The sequence below is a fragment of the Gymnodraco acuticeps genome, unplaced genomic scaffold, assembly GCF_902827175.1.
Source record: "Gymnodraco acuticeps unplaced genomic scaffold, fGymAcu1.1, whole genome shotgun sequence".
In the NCBI taxonomy this organism is placed as follows: domain Eukaryota; kingdom Metazoa; phylum Chordata; class Actinopteri; order Perciformes; family Bathydraconidae; genus Gymnodraco; species Gymnodraco acuticeps.
This window is the reverse complement of record NW_022990223.1, coordinates 97,037-117,409: the sequence shown is the minus strand read 5'-3', so window position 1 is coordinate 117,409 and position 20,373 is coordinate 97,037. Positions and strand designations below refer to the sequence as shown.

Genomic DNA, 20,373 nt, shown 5'->3' with positions numbered 1-20,373 from the left:
GGCAACCCAAGTAGGACAACATTGACACAGTGGCTTTTGACAAAGCTCAAAAGGAAAACGAGAGAGAGATGAGTTATTGTTATTAGAACGTGACTTCACTATTATTTAACAACTCTTTTTATTGGGTTCTTTTATTTGGGGTTAAGTACATTGTCAGAATAAGTGAGAAACTAGACAGCCATATGCCATACATTTTTGCACACATTCACAGTAAATATGTATTCAGTATGATAGCTGTCTAACAGAAGTTACATTAATTTCTCACTTATTCTGACAATGTACTTAACCCCAAATAAAAGAACCCCATAAAAAGAGTTGTTAAATAATAGTGAAGTCACGTTGTATTAACAATAACTCATCTCTCTCTCGTTTTATTTTTAAGCTTTGCTAAAAGCCACTGTGTCAAGTGTCCATCTTGGGTTGCCGTCCGGAGTTGTCCAATATGGCGGACCATCTCGCACATGCGCACTGCAGATCGGGCAGAGCTGCAGATCGGGTAGTGACTGTAGAGGCTTCTCAATACTCAAATTTCCCCTCCTCGGTTCCCCTCCTCGAGACTTAGACCCGCCCACAGGAGATGCGAGCGGAAGACCGAGGAGGGGAACCGAGGAGAGAGGAGGGGAAGCAGCAGACGTTTAAAGAAATGAGAACTCCTCTCCTCTAAGCGGTCATTTTAAAGAGACGTCCGTTCATTATTACGTGGCAACAGCTGCATCAGCTGTCGAGTGTTTTGTCATAGCGCTGTATCTCTGTTAGATCAGCTGCACATTGTTCCCCCACATATTTACTTTGAATTCATTGAGAGTGCGGTATAATGAGACAATAACAGGCTACAGATGCGGACACACACACACAAATATATTTATATAAATGTATACAATTTAAAGTATGAGAGCACTCTCATAATAACGTAACACAATCAGAGACTGGATATATCCCCCCCCCCTCTCTGGTCGCTGAAATGGGGAATTGAAATTACGGGCCAAAAGTTGTATTTACAAGTAGGCCTATTAAAAGTAAGCAGAGGACACCAAACCAACTGAGACCCGTCTGTCCGCCGCATTTACGCACTGTACAACACACACCTACACACTGTACCACACACACCTAGCTCCAAAAGCATAATCCGTTGTGTATTTTATTATGTGAAGCAATGGTCTTAGAAAAATATCGACTCTTTGTTTATATCTAGGCTACTAAACTAAAGCAAATAAAGAGAGTAGTGTAGTGCCGTGAAAAGAGAGTCGGAGGCGGTGTATTAAGAATGGAGTTCCAATCTTTATTATCCATTACTTTCAGAGAGGTTAACACATGCACTGCTCTGCCTGATGAGCTAGCAGGAATGGCAGCTAAAGCTACAGGTGTTCCCCACTAAAGGGTCCGTGTGGCAACACAATAAGCAAGGTGAATTATGTCCAATAACGTGTCACCACACAAGCCCCCCCAGAATTCACACATAAACAAAATCAGCATGGCGGGGAGGAACGACACGCCGACCCCCACGACTCCTGAGCACGGGAGTCCGAAAAGTGACTCCCGCCTGTGCGGCCCCCGGAAGGGGAGGGACCGGAACAACAGGTCTTAAATCCGTGACAGGGGACGAGGCCGGGGGGCGGCCCCGTCGCGGAGGTCGAGCCAGCACCACAGGCTGGTCCAAGTCCAGGTGAGCAGCCTTCACCCGGTCCACCGAGACGTGCTCGGCCTTGCCACCCAGGTCGACCACCAGGTGCTTGTCCCCGTGCTCCAAGACCCGGAAAGGCCCATCATAAGGGGGCTGCAGGGGGCCTCTGTGCGCATCGTGCCGGATGAACACGTGCTCCGCCGAGCGGAGCTCTGCGGGAACCTGGGACACCTGAGTACTGTGCTGAGTAGTAGGGATCGGAGCAAAGGCCTCAGCGGCGTCACGCAGGAAAGCCCGCTGGGCCGACGCCGACCAGGGAGCCGATGCATTTGGGAGGAAATCCCCCGGAACTCTCAGCGGCTGACCGTAGACCATCTCAGCCGTAGAGCACTGCAAGTCTTCTTTAGGTGCGGTCCTCAGGCCCAGCATCACCCAGGGCAGCTTGTCGACCCAGTTACCGTCCGTAAGGCCGGCCTTGAGGGCCGCCTTCATGGAGCGATGAATGCGCTCGCAGAGGCCGTTAGCCTGAGGGTGGTAAGCGGTAGTCCTGTGCAGCTTAACCCCCAAACCGCCTGCCACAGCGTTCCAGAGCTCGGACGTGAACTGAGAGCCCCTGTCTGAGGAAATGTCTGACGGGGTGCCAAAACGACACACCCACGTTGCAATGAAGGCCCGGGACACGTCTGCGGCTGATGTCGAAACGAGCGGAACCGCCTCCGGCCAACGGGTCGTTCTGTCCACCATGGTGAGGAGGTAGGAAAACCCCTGAGAGGAAGGCAACGGACCAACCAGGTCAATGTTGACGTGATCAAACCTCCTCTCAGGCACCAGGAAACGCTCCAACGGGGCCTTCGTGTGGCGGTGCACCTTAGCGCGTTGACAAGCCACGCACTCCCTGGCCCAAGTCCTCACGTCCCTTTTCAGTCCTTGCCAAACGAACTTCGCCGCTACCAAACGCACCGAAGGTTTAACGCCGGGGTGTGACAGGCCGTGCACAGCCTCGAACACAGGACGCCTCCAGCTGGCAGGGACGACAGGCCGCGCCAGGCCCGTAGAGATGTCACACAGGAGAGTAATGCCCGCGTCGCCGAACACCACGTCCTCCAAGCGCAGCCCCGCGCTCTCCACCTTCAGGGCCTGGATGCCGGGATCTGTGACCTGGTCTGCCGCCATGCGAGTATAGTCCAGGCCCAACTGGACGGCACCGATGACGACCCTGGAGAGGCAATCAGCAACCAGGTTCGACTTGCCAGCCACGTGCTTAATGTCCGTAGTGAACTCCGATATGTAGGACAGCTGCCGCTGCTGACGTGCCGACCAAGGCTCCGCCACTTTTGACATGGCGAAGGTGAGCGGCTTGTGGTCGACAAACGCCGTAAATTCACGGCCTTCCAGCATGAAACGGAAGTGCCGCACGGCCAAATAAAGTCCGAGGAGCTCCCGGTCAAAGGCGCTGTATTTGCGTTCTCTAGGCGTCAGCTGGCGGCTGAAAAAGGCGAGCGGCTGCCAAGCGCCCTCCACCCACTGCTCGTGCACTGCGCCGACCGCGTAGTCTGACGCGTCCGTGGTGATGGAGATGGGAGCCGTAGATGATGGGTGTGCCAGCAAAGCCGCCTGAGCCAACGCGGTCTTTACCTCAGCAAAAGCGCCGTCCGCCTCTGCTGTCCAGTCGATCTCCTGGACGGGGGTCTTGCCTTTCAACGCTTCATACAGCGGCCGCATGATGTGTGCGGCCCGGGCGATGAAACGGTGGTAGAAAGTCACCATCCCCAGAAACTCACGGAGCGACCGGGCTGTGAGCGGGCGAGGAAACGCCGCAACAGCCTCCACCTTCGCTGGCAGAGGTGTCGCACCGCCCTTGGTGACGCGGTGCCCCAGGAAATCGATGTCCGACACCCCGAACTGGCACTTTGCAGGATTGATGATTAATCCGTGTTCGTTGAGCCGTGTGAAAAGGGCTCGGAGGTGGGAAAGGTGCTCCTGCACTGAAGCGCTGGCGACGAGTATGTCGTCGAGGTAAACAAACACAAACGGCAGGTCCCGCAGCACCGAATCCATCAGGCGCTGGAACGTCTGAGCGGCATTCTTGAGTCCAAAAGGCATCCGCAGGAACTCAAAAAGTCCAAGGCGTTGGACTGCTGTCTTGGGAATGTCCAGGGGGTGCATGGGCACCTGGTGGTATCCACGCACCAGATCCACCTTGGAAAACACCCCCGTCGTACGCTGCGCTGCCAAGTGTGCACACGAGGGAAGAAAACGTTAAGGCATCAACCAAACGCCTATTCTTAACGTCCACTAAGAGTCCATGAGCACACAAAAAATCCGCTCCGAGGAGGGGAAAAGAAATGTCCGCTGTCACAAAATCCCAGCTGAAACGCTGTCCTCCGATGCACAAACACATAGGCCTCACGCCGTACGTGCAAATGGGACTGCCGTTAGCCGTCGTCAATCGCGGTCCGTGCCCCCCACGGGCGACATCTTCACTCGACGCTGGAACTACGCTCCGTTGAGCGCCCGTGTCACACAGAAACAGGCTCCCCGAAACGCTGTCGCTGACGAAGAGGAGCCTGCACGTGCCGCCGACGCTCAGAGCCACTACTGAGCGCCGGCCCCTCCGTTTCCCGGGGGTTTGTAGCTGCACGGAGCGATGCATCTCTTCGCCCTTGTCCCGAAACGTGCGTGGTAAACGCACACTCCGGCGTCTCCACGCCGGCTAGCCACAGCCGTGTCCGGCCTCCGCCACGCTTTCTTGACTGCAGGTGGGCCGCTGAGCGTCGCGGCTAACGTCTCTGCCCCGGGCTGTTGTGTAGCCAGGAAAAAACGATCCGCTTCCTCAGCCAAAGTACGGGGCTCCGTGACAGGCGTGTTGGCCAGCACCGTCTGTACCCGGGGAGGCAAGTGACGCAGGAAAATCTCCATGAATAAAATCCGGGGATCTTCCCCCCCTAACAGATTTAGCATTTTCTCCATTAGCTGGGATGGCTTGCTGTCTCCTAGGCCTTGAATGTCAAGTATCTGGCGGGCCCTCTCCTTAGCAGATAAGCTAAATGTCTTAAGGAGAAGGGCCTTAATCGCCTCCTATTTGCCATGATGTGGGGGGGCTGCGATGAATCCCACCAACCTGGACGACGTGGAGCTCCCCAGCGCTGCTACCACATGGTAGTATTTTAGGTCTCCGTCACGGACCTGTCGGCAGGCGAAATGTGCCTCCACGTGTGCGAACCATGCCTCCGCGGCGTGCTCCCAGAATTCCGGCAGCTTTATGAAAACATCGCGCTCAGCCATGTTCGTTAATTTTCCGGAAACTTTCTCGGAAAAGTCAGGGTCACCAGTGTAGTGCCGTGAAAAGAGAGTCGGAGGCGGTGTATTAAGAATGGAGTTCCAATCTTTATTATCCATTACTTTCAGAGAGGTTAACACATGCACTGCTCTGCCTGATGAGCTAGCAGGAATGGCAGCTAAAGCTACAGGTGTTCCCCACTAAAGGGTCCATGTGGCAACACAATAAGCAAGGTGAATTATGTCCAATAACGTGTCACCACAGTAGGCCTGTTATACTGAGTGATATATATTATACACACTGCTCTGCTTTCTGCATGGACCTTACAGCTGTTCTCTCTGGAAACATCGCACGCGATGAAAGCAGTTTCTAAAATAATATCCAGGGGATGCATGCATAGCTGTCATTGGCTGAGATAAGTCCGGCCGTGCGTCACGCCTCCACCGTTCCCGGAAATGCATCCGTGGAGGAGCCGTGGAGGAACCATCAGTGTATCCTCGGTTATAGCTCCTCCAGAGAGCCTCCTCGACGCTCGATGCTCGGTCCTCGGTGTGCATTTAGAGAAATGAGACGTGCTTCAAAATGGCGCGCTGAAATTCATTTCCGGGTCACTACCGGAGGACCGAGGAGTCGAGGAGGGGACATTTGAGTATTGAGAAGCCTCTAGTGACATCGGCTTCGTCTTCTTCTTCTTCTCTCGGTTTTTTGGCGGATTGCAAACAACTTTAAGGTGCATACCGCCACCTCCGGAGTCGGCTTGACTCGGTTTGCATTTATAAAGAATGCACACATGTGTTTAATCGTTAATGTCAGATGTGTACTAAGTAAATACATTTGTTCCTGCTCAAGATTAGATTCAACTTTATTGTTATTGCACATATTACAGGTACTGAGACAACGAAATGCAGTTTAGCTTCTAACCAGGTGCAACAAGCAGTAAAGTGAAAAGTAATGTACATAATAGACAGAATAAAATATAGAATGAATTGAATGATGAATAAACAGTGAGGGGTATGAATATACTAGATATCAGCCTGAGAGCAGTATGAACAGTGTGTATGAATATGATAAGATATATAAAGTATGAAAACGGTAAGCAGTGCAAGTATAGTATAACATATATAGATATTAATTTCATTATGATAAACATTGTGGAACAATGATGAAAAATGGGAATGGATCTGGCGACGTAAAACTGACACAAAACAACAAACTTTTGCCGAGCCAATTGGAGAGTTTCATCACCAGCACGTGGAAAAAAATCACCAATGAGCGCTCAGCTCGAGATACCAGCGAGTCGTTTCCCATCAAGCATTTAGCTTCCGCAGCCCGTGGAGAGGAAGTGCACCGCCTCGCCGCGCCTCGCTCTCAAGGCTGCAGGCGTCTTGGTCCCGCGAGATTTCAACGTCTCATGTAGGCAAGCCTCCAGAGCAGTGCTTCTCAATGTGTGGTCCGCGGACCACTGGTGGTCCGTGAGCGCCCCCTAGTAGTCCGTGAGTATATTGGTAAAATTTCATATTTGAAATTAATTAATTAAAGTTTTCCGCACTCTCGCGGGAATATCTCCTCAATGGAGCGAACTTAAGTTTCACTTTCGATTGCATGATATAGCCCAGATAAACACCTTCATCATACATGTGGCCACTTGTTTGTACCATTTCCATGCGATTTGTAAAAAACGATGTGTTTTTGGATATTTGTGGAGTTAGGTGGTCCGCGAGTGTTTTTTTATTGGTTAAGTGGTCCTTGGTATGAAAAAGTTTGAGAAACAGCTGTCATGGCTTGGCTCTCAGCCACAACAAACGCGCACAGAAAACGAGGACGTGAATAGGAAACAAGAGTTTATTCACTGCTGCCGAAGGACACAAACAGGCGAAACAAACTACTAAACAAGAGGTCAGCTGGTCGTGGCTGCTCTTCGCGCTGCGTCCTCCTGCCAGAGAGAGAGCGAGAGCGAGATCCGGCCCGGTCCTTTATCCGGCTAGCTCCAGCCGCCAGGTGTCCTCAATCCCAGCTGATAGACCAAAGGGAAAACCTTAAAGGAACATACACACGCCAGAGATAACAAGGCAGGGGTCGTCACACCCCCCCCTTAAAGTCGGTGTCCCCAGGACCACCGGCACACCAACCCTGACAAAACAAAAAACACACCAGTAATGAACAACAAAAATACCAGACGCATACGGCACCCCACTTCCAACAAAACCAACAATTGCAACATACAACCCTCACACTGCCAGCCGCTCCTCCCACACCCAGCCACATCTTTAGCAACACAGGTAAGCAACCTGAGAAGCACACTTTAAAAGGATGGGCAGAGCGAGAATGATTTATTAAACAGTATGACAGACAATACATTACCGTCACAGCCCATGCTTCCTCAGTTGTAGCAGTTAGTTTCACTGGCTTTACTGCAATGCACCGCCACGTGGCCAAAGTCGCCACACCTGTAACATTTCACCCTACTGCAACGTCTCTGGATGTGACCAAGCCCACCGCAGGAATAGCACTTCCGGTCGTTGGCATACCCACAGTCACGAGCCATGTGTCCTTGGTCTCCACACCGATAGCAGGACATTTCCTTGCCTCTTCCTCGACCCCTGTTGCCGCCGCCATGACCACCATCAACGCTGCCGCCACCACGACCACCATCAACGCCACCGCCGCCACGACCACTTTGACTAGTGGGACAATGCTTGGTCTTCTGTTTTCTAAACATGTTTTTGTCCATAGCACGAGTGATCACACCAGAGGGCGTGACGTCTGCCAACACTGTAGAGCTCTCCTCAGACCTTGACTCAATCGGACTGCCAGTCACTAAAAGCACAGGGGGAACATCAGTCCAGACTCTGCTACCTGCCAAACCATTGCCCAGGATGAACTGTATCCCCTCGATTGGCAAAGCTGGACGTACACCAATAGCCACCTCACCCTTAACAAGACCACAGTCAATATACATCCTATGAACAGGAATAGGAAGAACTTGTAATCCCAGTCCCCTACTCAGAAGGGTGTCGCCAGTGTCACTTTCATAAGACAGAGGCAAAACAGAGTCAACAATATAGGAGTCAAAAGCCCCTGTGTCTCGCAAGATTTTGATTGGAACTCTGACATTACTACCTACCAATGACACCAAGCCGTCTCGTATAAATGGAGCATAAGATGCCAAAACCTCAGATCCACCTAAGTGGGATGTAAGCACATCGGCAACACCGCTGCTTTCCACAGGAGCAGCCAACGCAACAGGCCCAACAAAATGTCTTCCTCCCTCAGATTTTGCTCTAAGCGCAGGACAGTCTGCCTTCCAATGGCCTTTTTCGCAACAGTAGTGGCAAATATCATTATTATCCCCCTCAGATTTGACCAAACCCAAGTTCCTTGGCTCCATCCCAAATGAACCAACCTTTCTACTTCCCTCAAAAACAGCCCGGGCCCCAGAGCGCCCTCCGAACCTGCTCTTATGAAGCAACACAAACTCATCAGCTGCCACAGCAGCTTCAGCCGCAGAAGTGACCCTGTGTTCTGTTATGTAAGTAGCAATCTTGTCTGGAAGAATATTTTTGAACTGTTCCAAAGTCATGAGCTCACACAAATCGTCAAAAGTAGTGACGTCAAGAGCAGTTAACCAACGCTTAAAATGAACAGACAAATCCCTCGCCATCTCCACATATGTTTGATCTTGTTTTTGCTCAAAGGACCTAAAACGCTGTCGATAGGCCTCTGGCACCAGTTCATATGCTCTAAGCACCGCCGATTTTATTTTACTATAGCTAGAGCTATCCTCAAGACATAAGGAGGAATATGCTGACTGCGCTCTCCCTGTGAGAACACACTGAAGCATCAGAGCGCAGTCCGCATCAGGCCAATCTATAGCCCTAGCTACACGATCAAAAAGCAAAAAAAAAGTGTCAGGATCACTTTCATTAAATTGCGGTAACAAGCGCAAGTTGTTAGCATCGAACCGATGAGGAGACCTGGGCACCTGTTCACCGTGCCACTCACCCAATACCGCACCATCTCTGACCATAGAAAGACGTTGTCCTTCCATATCCAGTTTGTCTCTCTCAGTCTCCTGCCGCATCCACTCCACTGAAATTTCCTTTTCACACTCCATCTCATACCTCATTTTGTCATGACTCAGTTGCAACAATAACATCTCCTTCTGCTGCTCAAAGGACAGTGAACTAGCCTGAAAAAGAGGTTTTAACAAAACCCCCTCTTCCTTTGCAGCAAACACTCCTGTCTCACTTAATGTCGACACTATAGAGTATTTTATGTTGTCTTTCACCCTTCTATCACCGACAATAGACACAGAGAAATGCTCAGCAATTAAGAGCAGCTGCTCTCTTGAGAAAGTGGCAAGAGACTCCTGAGACGGAGCTTCAATAAATGCCTCTACGTCAGCCATCTTAATTTACACCGGCCCCTCACCGGAACACAATGCCGGACCTTTAAACCGAAAGAAGAGAACAAAAACAAAAACCAACCGGACAGATACCACCACGTTTATTATGCGTCCAAAGTGGAACACTAATTTTTTGATTGGAGTTTCCCCACTAACTCGCCATCCCACTGACTAATCTCCTCCCTAGTCTTCATGCAGTTACTTGTGGTGGGTATGTATGCACTGGAGACCGCTAATCCAGCAAAGCGACTAGCAAGCTAGCAACACTACTGAGACAACGGCCATGCTCCCAAGCCAAGGCTTTAACCACTTTCTCCGCAACACTACACACCCCGCTCAACGATCCCAAAGGAACCGCCGCTTAACCTGCCAGGGAAAACTCCGCACCGTTCCGCACTGCTCCACATGCAACGCACCAACCAACCCACACAAATCTCACCTATCCGTTGCTGTATCACAGATAAAAAGAAGTGGACGAGCCCCCAGCTGTCATGGCTTGGCTCTCAGCCACAACAAACGCGCGACAGAAAACGAGGACGTGAATAGGAAACAAGAGTTTATTCACTGCTGCCGAAGGACACAAACAGGCGAAACAAACTACTAAACAAGAGGTCAGCTGGTCGTGGCTGCTCTTCGCGCTGCGTCCTCCTGCCAGAGAGAGAGCGAGAGTGAGAGCGAGATCCGGCCCGGTCCTTTATCCGGCTAGCTCCAGCCGCCAGGTGTCCTCAATCCCAGCTGATAGACCAAAGGGAAAACCTTAAAGGAACATACACACACCAGAGATAACAAGGCAGGGGTCGTCACACACTGCTCCACAGCAAGTCGGACAAAATAGGCTTGTTTGAGACACATTGCAGCTCGCCTCGAAAGTAGACGAGAGTAGCCGATCGCAGCCGGGGGAGGTGTCAAAAAGCTCGTCTTAAGTCGGACAGCTCGGAGTCGGAGTCGGCTTGACTGGCTGGGTTTGCAATGGCGGAAATTGCGTTGGCGTTTTTCGTTGCAGATGAAGTGGATGCAATAGAAATCCCACAATTATTATATCACTACAAATGAATGACTCAAGTGTCAGTTCATTTTGAAACAAATCAGTACAAGGGGGGTTGAATACATGTAAAAGACAGAACCACTTATTACTTTTCAAAACTACTTCCGTCAGTGGTCTTGACAAGTTTGCATTTATAAAGAATGCACAAATCTGTATATTCGTTAATGTCAGATATGTACTAAGTAAATGCATTTGTTCCTGCTCAAGATTAGATTCAACTTTATTGTTATTGCACATATTACAGGTACTGAGACAACGAAATGCAGTTTAGCTTCTAACCAGGTGCAACAAGCAGTAAAGTGAAAAGTAATGTACACAACCTACAGAATAAAAATGAATTGAATGATGAATAAACAGTGAGGGGTATGAATACACTAGATATCAGCCTGTGAGCAGCATGAACAGTGTGTATGAATATATGCTAAGATATATAAAGTATGAAAACGGTAAGCAGTATAGTATAAAATATATAGATATTAATTTCATGATGATAAACATTGTGGAACAATGATGAAAAATGGGAATGGATGTGGCAACGTAAAACTGACACAAAACAACAACAAACTTTTGCCAGCCAATTGGAGAGTTTCATCAGCAGCACGTGGTAAAAACCACCAATGAGCGCTCAGCTCGAGATACCAGCGAGACGTTTCCCATCAAGCATTTCGCTTCTGCAGCCCGTGGAGAGCAACTGCGCCAACTCGCCTCGCCTCGCTCTCAAGGCTGCGGGCGTCTTTGTCCCGCGAAATGTCAAAATCTCATGTGGGCGGAACTCCAGAGCAAGTCGGACAAAATGACTAACCATCATGCAACGCACTAGCAAGACGTTGATCGCAACTGCGCAGGTCTCGCTTGTCTCAAACAAGCCTAGTAAATACAGCAGCAAGCTTTGGGACGGCCTCCCCTCTCTACGGCAGAAACAGGAAATGCCGTAACTGTATGTAACAACGGTTTCAAATCAGCATCTCTTAGACAAAAAGTTTAAATTAATAACTCAAATAAAACTCCAAACATCTTTCATTGTGTTTCAAAGCTCTTTTAGTTTTAAACCTGATGTTTATAAGCTCCTTAGTTTTTGCAACAGTCTGTAAATATACACAACTTTATAATAAAATGCACACATTTACCTTTTTCTAGGCTAAACACAGGTTTGATCCTAAGTTAAAACATATGAGGTCATCATGAGGTTGTTAACATCGCAGTTTATCAGTGGATGTTTGCTGGAACTAGCCTACTTGTAAACAGCTTGTTTCCTGACGGACACACACAGCGTTGAGACCGGTCAGGTAGAGACCGGTCTCAAGTCAGCACCGCTCCACACCAAGCCCCCAGGAAGTGCGCCGGACTCAGATGAAAATATTCGTGCTGGCCAAACGGCGGTACTACACTTCCGTTTGGTTGCCAGGCCCGGAAACACTTTTTCCCATTGACTTACATGGGGAAAGAGTGGTCGGTAAATCGTTGGATAATTGTTTTTAAACTAAATAAACTACCCAGTATGAACACTTGTATAGCCCTTATTAAAAACATCCGTTCCTCAAGTTGTAAAAATGTGCTAATAACGTTATTCTGAGAGTTATTTCCCTCTGCATTATGAACGCGCATCTAACCCACGGGACCGCGCCGCCCGGCACGTTCATGTTACGTGTCTCGACCAATCAGAGCACACTGTGCTCACAAAGGGTGCTGGAGCCAGGCTCTGGCTGGAGCGATTGGAGCTACAACGAGCCGTTAAAGGCAGAGAGTGAAATTCAGTGAATACAATACACGTAGTTTACAGAGATGCTGTTTGAAAAACCAATGTGAGTTGCGTTTATCTTTACCCATGGATGCACAATAAGAACGGACCCATATCGTCTTACTGCCATCCCACGGAGCTGTAATAATGGATATATTGCACATGTTTGCTATAATTCATTATCATACTACTTGGGCTGTATGATTAAATCGTGTACCATACATGTTGTATTAAATAAAGTTAATATTACTTATTATAAGTATATATATATATATATATATATATATATATATATATATATATATATATATATACAGTGCAATCATTCTTTCATGCTAAATGAAGCTCTGTTGCTTGGATATCACTAGATCCTGTTACAGCGTAATATAAGTACATAACGATTGATGTGTACATTAGCATAATGACAACTAGCCGCTAGCTGCTAACTGCCGCCTCGTTAATATTAAACCCATCTTAATAACAAATCATTACCATGCTGTCATGAACGCGCGGTGCTGTTACGTGTACGCAAATTGACGTGCTTGATGTGAACGAGCATTTTGGTTAAAGTTGCGCATGCGCTATGAGCGCACATACGGGTACTTCTCAGGCATGCCGGGTAATCTGTGACATTTCGCTCTCTCAAAAGTTGTGCCATTTTATCATCATGCGCTAATGAGCAACTCTCACAGGAATTAATGAGGCCCCGCCTCCCACGCTGTATCCAGTTCTTATTATACATCCATGCTCCACACTCGTTGGTTTGGAACAGCCCTCAATATGGCGGACCCTCCGCGTGAACGCGCAAACGGAGGGGTAGGGTGTAGGCAGGGCCGGCCCTAGACATTTTGGTGCCCTAGGCGAGATTATGATTTGGTGCCCCCCCTCCAAGCAATACACAATAGAATATATAAAGAATAAATGAAAAATCTCTACAAAAGACCAATACACTACAAAAACAGAAACGTATTGACATAGGTAATATACATAAAGGTTTCAAATGTATTCATTATTGTATGAACATGTTTTAATTGGGTGATGGATGTCACATCTAGGGGGTCTAGGGGGTCCGGGGGTATATATATATTTTTAACATTTTATAGTAAAATGCTTCAATCTAGTGCACTTTGAGCACACAACTACTAGAGACCTGATAGGAGGTACAACTCTAAAACACCTATATGAAAAAGATCGGTTTACATTTTAATAACCAAATAAGTATGTGAACATAACCAATAACCCACAGCCAATAACAAATAAATGTAACATATTTATTTATTTTATCCTTATTATTAATATTGTAGTTATTAAATGAAAATCACTCATCAAACAAAAGTAGCTTCTCTTAAAACTTTAAGAAAAGAAAGTGCAAACGTGGACACAAATATAGCCAACGGAGCTCTTACAAGTGAGGTTATTGCAAATAAATTAAGATAATGAACAACATTACACACACTATAAATCAAATGAAACAGGCAATCAGAACAACAAGTCTCTGTTATTGTGTCCTTTAATTAGTCCACATCCTTAAAGTCGGACACGTCTGGACTTTCTTGCTGCAAATTCATTTATTGTATCGTCAAATGATATTTGCCCCGAAACCTCGCGATTGATGCTTATTAAAGCTAATCCATTGAGGCGTTCTTGAGCCATTGACGACCTCAGGTATGTTTTAATGAGCTTCAATTTGGAGAAGCTCCTCTCCCCAGCAGCAACTGTTACTGGAATAGTGACAGCGATCCTGAGGGCCACCCACATATTTGGATACACTTTGTTCATTTTCTTCTCCTGTAGGAAAGTCAGAAGTTCCAGGGTGGTCATGTTGGCTTTTGGCAAAGCTGGGAAATTCTGCATCTCCAGTGCAAGTTCCCTCTTATCCAGGTCTGACTGTCCACCCCAGCTCAGGGTGTTGCTGAGTGTTTCACACTGCTTCGTCAGATCTTCCTTTGGCAGGTCAGGGAAGTTGAGTAGCACCCCAAACTTTTCCTCTACTTCACCCAAGGCCTTGAATCTCTCCTGCAGTGATGCAATGGAAACATCCACCACCATATTGAATAAAGAAACTTCGAGTTTCTTTAGTGCATCACTCACTTGCTCCTCCGGGGACTCATAGGAGAACTGTCTCTTGGTTGTTCTCAGCCTCTTCTGCTTGAGAACAGCTTCCACGTTCATTTGGCCACAGATGTCTTTTGGCAGATGCTTGGGCAGAAGCAAATCCATAGTGCTGGGGGGAAACGATTATTTTGAAAACGATTAATCGGACGATTATTTGATCGATTAGTCGACTAATCGAACGATTATTTTTCTGTTGTTCAATTCATAAAAAACGTAATGTAAAAAAAACGTAATGTAAAACATTTTTTTTTCACGATACTGTGTCTCAGGGGATCTTAATATTTAAGAACCTATTAATGTGTTATACCAGATTAACGGAAATAATCTCAGCTAACTGACGATACAAACCATGTTTACCAAAACAAAATAATAATATATTAATATATTAATATGCCAGAAGCAAGCTAAAAGTCAATGCCACAGTCGGAGATCTGAAAAAGGCTAATGGCAGCCTGGCTCAAAATGACAAGGACAAAGCCAATACACTAAATTCCTTCTTTGCTAGTGTGTTCACAAAGGAGGTTACCTCATCAATACCAGACTTCCAGGACAGACCATTTAATACTACACTAAATAAATTGGACTTCACATCTAAGGACATCCATAAAAAACTATCGAACTTAGATGCCTCAAAAGCATCAGGACCGGATGGCATCTATCCCAGGATTCTCAAAGAACTGTGTGACGAACTAGATGAACCCTTACTTACCATATTTAAAAAATCGCTTGATGAAGGTGTGGTACCACAGCCTTGGAAGGATGGTCATGTAACTCCTATATTCAAAAAAGGTGACCGAAGCAATCCTGGAAACTATAGGCCTGTCAGCCTTACAGCAGTAGTATGCAAACTCCTTGAATCCTTGGTGCGTGATGCCGTCATAGAACATCTTGACTCAAACAACCTATTATCAGACCGCCAACACGGCTTCGTCCAGGGCAGATCCTGTTCAACCCAACTCCTGGCCTGCCTTGACATATGGTCTCGTACCCTTGACGAAAGAGGAAGTCTCGATGCCATTTATTTGGATTTCCAGAAAGCATTTGATACTGTACCTCACAAAAGATTACTGAATAAGCTCTATGGGTATGGTATCCGTGGAGACATACTCACCTGGATCTCAGACTTTCTCAAAAACAGGCGACAGAGAGTCTTTGTTAACGGGAAACCATCTGGATGGTGCCCAGTTCTCAGTGGAATTCCACAAGGTAGTGTCCTGGGTCCTGCACTGTTTGTCCTCTATATCAACGACCTACCGGATAATGTGAGCTCCTGGGTCCAGATGTTTGCAGATGATACTAAAGTCTTCAAGGAAATTAAGTGTAAAGAGGATGCAGAAAAACTCCAGTCAGATCTCAGAGAAATACAAAGATGGTCCGAGTGTTGGCAGCTCAAATTCAATGCAGCAAAGTGCAAAGTAATGCACTTAGGTTTTCTGAATAAAAAATATGAGTATAATATGGGTGATAATTCAAACACTATAAACCTATCCGAGACTCAGAATGAAAAGGACCTTGGTGTGAATGTTGATAATACCCTGACATTTAGTGACCATATCCGTCGGGCAAGTAACAAAGCCAATGGTATCCTAGCAATGATCCGCAGATCATACACTTATTTGGACTCTGACGTATTACGTAGTTTATACATCTCTCTTGTACGGCCACTCCTCGAGTATGGGAATGTCGCTTGGTCCCCCATGTACAAAAAGGATGCTGAGCTCATCGAGAAAATACAGAGAAGGGCAACGAAGCTGGTTCCAGAACTAAAGGACCTACCATATCAAGAACGACTGCAACGTCTTAAAATCCCGAGTATGTATTATAGAAGGGCGAGGGGAGATATGATCGAAGTTTTCAAATATCTCCACAACATCTACAAAACATCATGCCCACTACAACGGGATTATAACACCAGGACTCGTGGACACTGCCTCAAGTTGAAGAAACAGTACTCAAGACTGGCTATCCGCCGCAACTTTTTCAGCCTGCGTGTGGTTGACTTGTGGAATGATCTGCCAGAAAGCGTTGTCACATCCAAGACGGTTAACTGTCTCAAATCCCGCCTCGACCACTACTGGTCAAACATCACCTTCACTTTGGACTATGTGACTGTTGCCAGCATCCATAGTAAATAAAGAATCAGTGATCTACTCATTTATTTATGAGCGACTAAAAGGCCTTAGGCCTATTACAGCCGTATCCTATTGATTGATTGAAAACACAAGTCTCATAAGAAGCATAAATGACCCCTGAGCGAAAAATGCTAACGGACATTGGCACAGATCTCAAGATAAAAGTACCCTTATTACTTATCGTAGCTGCACATACAATATATCCGATTAAAGCTGAGACTCCACAGATTATGTAGGTACATAGTATCATCACTGAGTGATCCGGACTCACGACAGGGGAAGCAAATACAGTCATCACAACACGTACCTTCACAGAGCTTCTAGGGAGATCGTCTCACCGCCGTAGCTGTCAATCTGATCAAAATACGTGTTCAATGGCATTCAAATGAGAAAAAACGCGGCTGAATCGGTTAATCCATAGGTTTTTAACGTCTATGTATAAAAAAATTATTGAATTTATAATCCATAATTCCATTTTAAATCGGAGAGCAAATGCTAGCTGCTAATGGTTGCCACCACAGCTAGCTGCTGCTTCCGGTCAAGCAGCAGTCTCAGTGAGATATAAACATATAAATATCTTTGCGTTTTGGACTAACTTTAAAATATTCCCATGCTTTTGAAGACCTGGGGCGAGATGTTTTCGTTTGAGGGCTTCGTGCGCAATCCTGTGAGGAGGAGTTGGTAGCCGTTTCAGTCTCCATTGTGTTTGAAGTGCGATTGCGAACTGCTTGTTGCTTTGGGTGACCCACATGTGTGTGGCGTCATACAGTCTATGGTGGCGACGCGTCGACGCGGAAATATGTCGTCGACGATATTTTGAAGTCGATCGACGCGTCGCTACAGCACTACAAATCCATCCGTTTTTCTCAGGAGGTCAACAGCAATATCCAGCTGCATTGACACTGATTGCAAAATGTTACTGACATGTTTGATGTTGGTCAGGATGTCATACCATATCACAGTGCATATTGCAAAGCGGTATGATCCAACCTCTTCAGCCAAAGATTGTCCCTCCATTTTTACAACTCCATCTGTGGCTTTATCCCTCACCTCTAGAAGTGCATCTCTGACTTCTGCAGCCTGATACCTTACAGCCTCTATGCTGTTGATCCGACTCTTCCATCTGGTATCAGACCATGATTTCAATGTGATGTTCACATGGCTTTTCTCACTGTATCACTCAGTGCTGGCCAGTCAGCAGGATCTGAGGGGAATGCAATGGTGGACTCACATACTGTGCTCGTTATTCCTTCACCTGCAGGCAGGCAATCCAAACATGCAAATAAGTTATTCATGCTTCAGTTTTCATTATTTATCATAATAATAACAATAATAATAATGACAAAAAGTAGTGTATTAACGATAACACAGAGACCATAAATGTGTGGCAAAACTTACATTCTTCAGAGTGTGATGGACATGGGAGATCAGATGTTCCTTCTCCAGCAACTGGGGGCTTTTTGAGGTATTTCTCAAGTGCAGCTGGAAAATTATAGGGTAGATATTAGCACATTACAAGCAAAAACATGTATATACAGTCAGGCAAAAATAACTGCTGCAATCTGCCTCAGCTGTATGCAAGTTCACAACTGGCCTATATAAAAGTTAGGTCTGGACTTTGAATCAGGGGGTAGCAAGTTTGAGTCCCACTGCAGTCAGCATGTCGTTGTGTCCCTGGGCAAGACACTTCACCCCAAATTGCTCCTGTGGGGATTGTCCACAGTACTGAATGTATGTAAGTCGCTTTGGATAAAAGCGTCTAACCAATTACATGTAATGTAAATAATAACACATGCCCATATTGGTTGGTCAGCCTCACTTTATACAAAGGAGCAGTTATCCAGATAGCTTTCTTCTGGCTAACATTCACATTTAATTGAAGCATCAGACTAAAAAAGCTTTTGAAAATAATATTATATTTTGATTTAAGTCAAAATATAATATTTGTAAACCTGAAGAGTCAGTGCCAGTGCCTCACCAGCCATGAACCTCACTGCAGAAGCTTATATTATATATATATAGACATCTGAGTTTTTTGTGCCCCACCACTTTTGTACATATAGAAACGCCACTGAATAGGAAAGCATCCAACCGGAAAGTGTATACACTGCAGCCAGCCAGAAACTGTTGAGCATGTTTTACTGCTTTGCAGGAAATATAGTACTCAGATAAATGTGCTTTTCCAGACACTGAAGAAAGCAAAATTCCATGACTTGTCGCTATCAGGGCTGTTAGGGAAAACATTAGGCAATATATATTGTGAGATTATTAAATTAGGAAATTGATACATTTAAAATAATCTAGAGTTTTGGTTCTTTGTTTTGTTTTGTTTCTTTTGTTTATTGTTTTCTGCTTAGTCTCTTGTCCACACTCCAGTCCAGTTGGTGGCGATAATGCACTTACAAGTTGGTTTGCCAACCGCCAATAAACACGAAAGTAGAAGAAGAAGAAGGAAGTAGAAGAAGAAGAGGTGGTGAGTGGATTAAACACACGCAGAGGTTTCATTAAGTGTATTTACACCTGTTAGCTTAGTTTACAGTTAATCACGAATCAGAAGTTATCTTATTTAACACAGCTGTAATATTGGAAGAAAGAAACTCACAAAAAAACGTTGTAATGTGCGCCAAAAATAGTCTCAAATTATCTTTAAATAAAGGCTAAAAGCTATTGGCTAACAGCTAAAGTCTAAAAGCCATCGGCTAACAGTTAAAGTCTAAAAGCCATCGGCTAACAGCTACAGTTTAAAAGCTAAAGTCTAACATGTAACGTCTAAAAGCTATCGGCTAACAGCTAACAGCTACAGTTATTATTCCAGTTCGGCTCTGGGTGAGTAACAGTTGATTTGTAAAGCTAAGCTGACTTTATTTTAGTTATTTATTACACCAGTTGTCTTTAAGACAGTTTGAGTTGTTGTGTTGGTGCTCTTTACCATATATATAGTTTTAAATATATGCTTATTAGCATCGCCATTCTGTGACGCAGCATTTTCCCCATTGAAATGAATGGGGTTCTTCAGTTAGCAGCTAACGCTAAGCTAAGCGACGGTTTAGCTCATTAGATAAATAGATATACTTTATTTAAATAATTATTTACCTTAAACTGAGAAATGATTGTGTCACAGCAGAAGTGTTTTGAGGCATTACACAAGTTAAGCATATTTAAAAGATACAATAAGATATAATAAAAATGAAGCATTAGCAGCAAGTTTACACACACATTTACACACATATCACTAGAGTATCTAAAGAATACACAATATACAGAAAATACTGTATACATGGAGTACATTAAACAGTCTTACTTGCTAATGTTTGCTTTCTGTGTTAACTTAGTGATAGTTAATGACACAGATGGCGTTATAACCGTGGTTCAAACAACCGTTAATGTCACTTTCTATGTGAATAAAGTCATTTTAATGAAACAAAAGTGAACAAACTGAGCTGTAAGTTAGAATGTAAGTTGCTACACAGATTATGATGAATTATATCTAAATATTTGTATTGTATTAATAATCATTTACACAGAAAACCAACTTGTTATCGTAATGGTTAAAGTCATTTGCATGTAATGTTAATAACTATCTGACCTTTCTATCATTTTCTCCTCTGCTTAACATCACATTGACTAAATGGATCAATTTGGAACATGTTTACGTCACAGCAGCATAGATGAGACAAGGCACTGCACATGATGTGATAAAACACTAAATATAAACATCTAGAAATAGAACATATCATTGAATAAACTCTTTGAATTCCTCCTCTTCACTCCTGACAGTTTTCCACCTGAAGCAGCTCTGTGGTCTTCATCAGGACCCAGTGTCCCCAGAGAGGACCTGAAGCAGCTCTGTGGTCTTCATCAGGACCCAGTGTCCCCAGAGAGGACCTGAAGCAGCTCTGTGGTCTTCATCAGGACCCAGTGTTCCCAGAGAGGACCTGAAGCAGCTCTGTGGTCTTCATCAGGACCCAGTGTCCCCAGAGAGGACCTGAAGCAGCTCTGTGGTCTTCATCAGGACCCAGTGTTCCCAGAGAGGACCT

At 45.7% G+C, this 20,373-nt stretch overlaps 1 protein-coding gene and 1 pseudogene across 2 annotated transcripts in view; one reads left to right on the top strand and one right to left on the bottom strand.

Annotated features, from left to right (window-relative positions):
• LOC117547782 overlaps positions 1–20,373 on the bottom strand; it is a 253,890-nt pseudogene that overhangs the window by 138,869 nt on the left and 94,648 nt on the right.
• LOC117547779 (zinc finger protein 420-like) overlaps positions 1–20,373 on the top strand; it is a 389,236-nt gene that overhangs the window by 312,796 nt on the left and 56,067 nt on the right. The window lies entirely within an intron of this gene.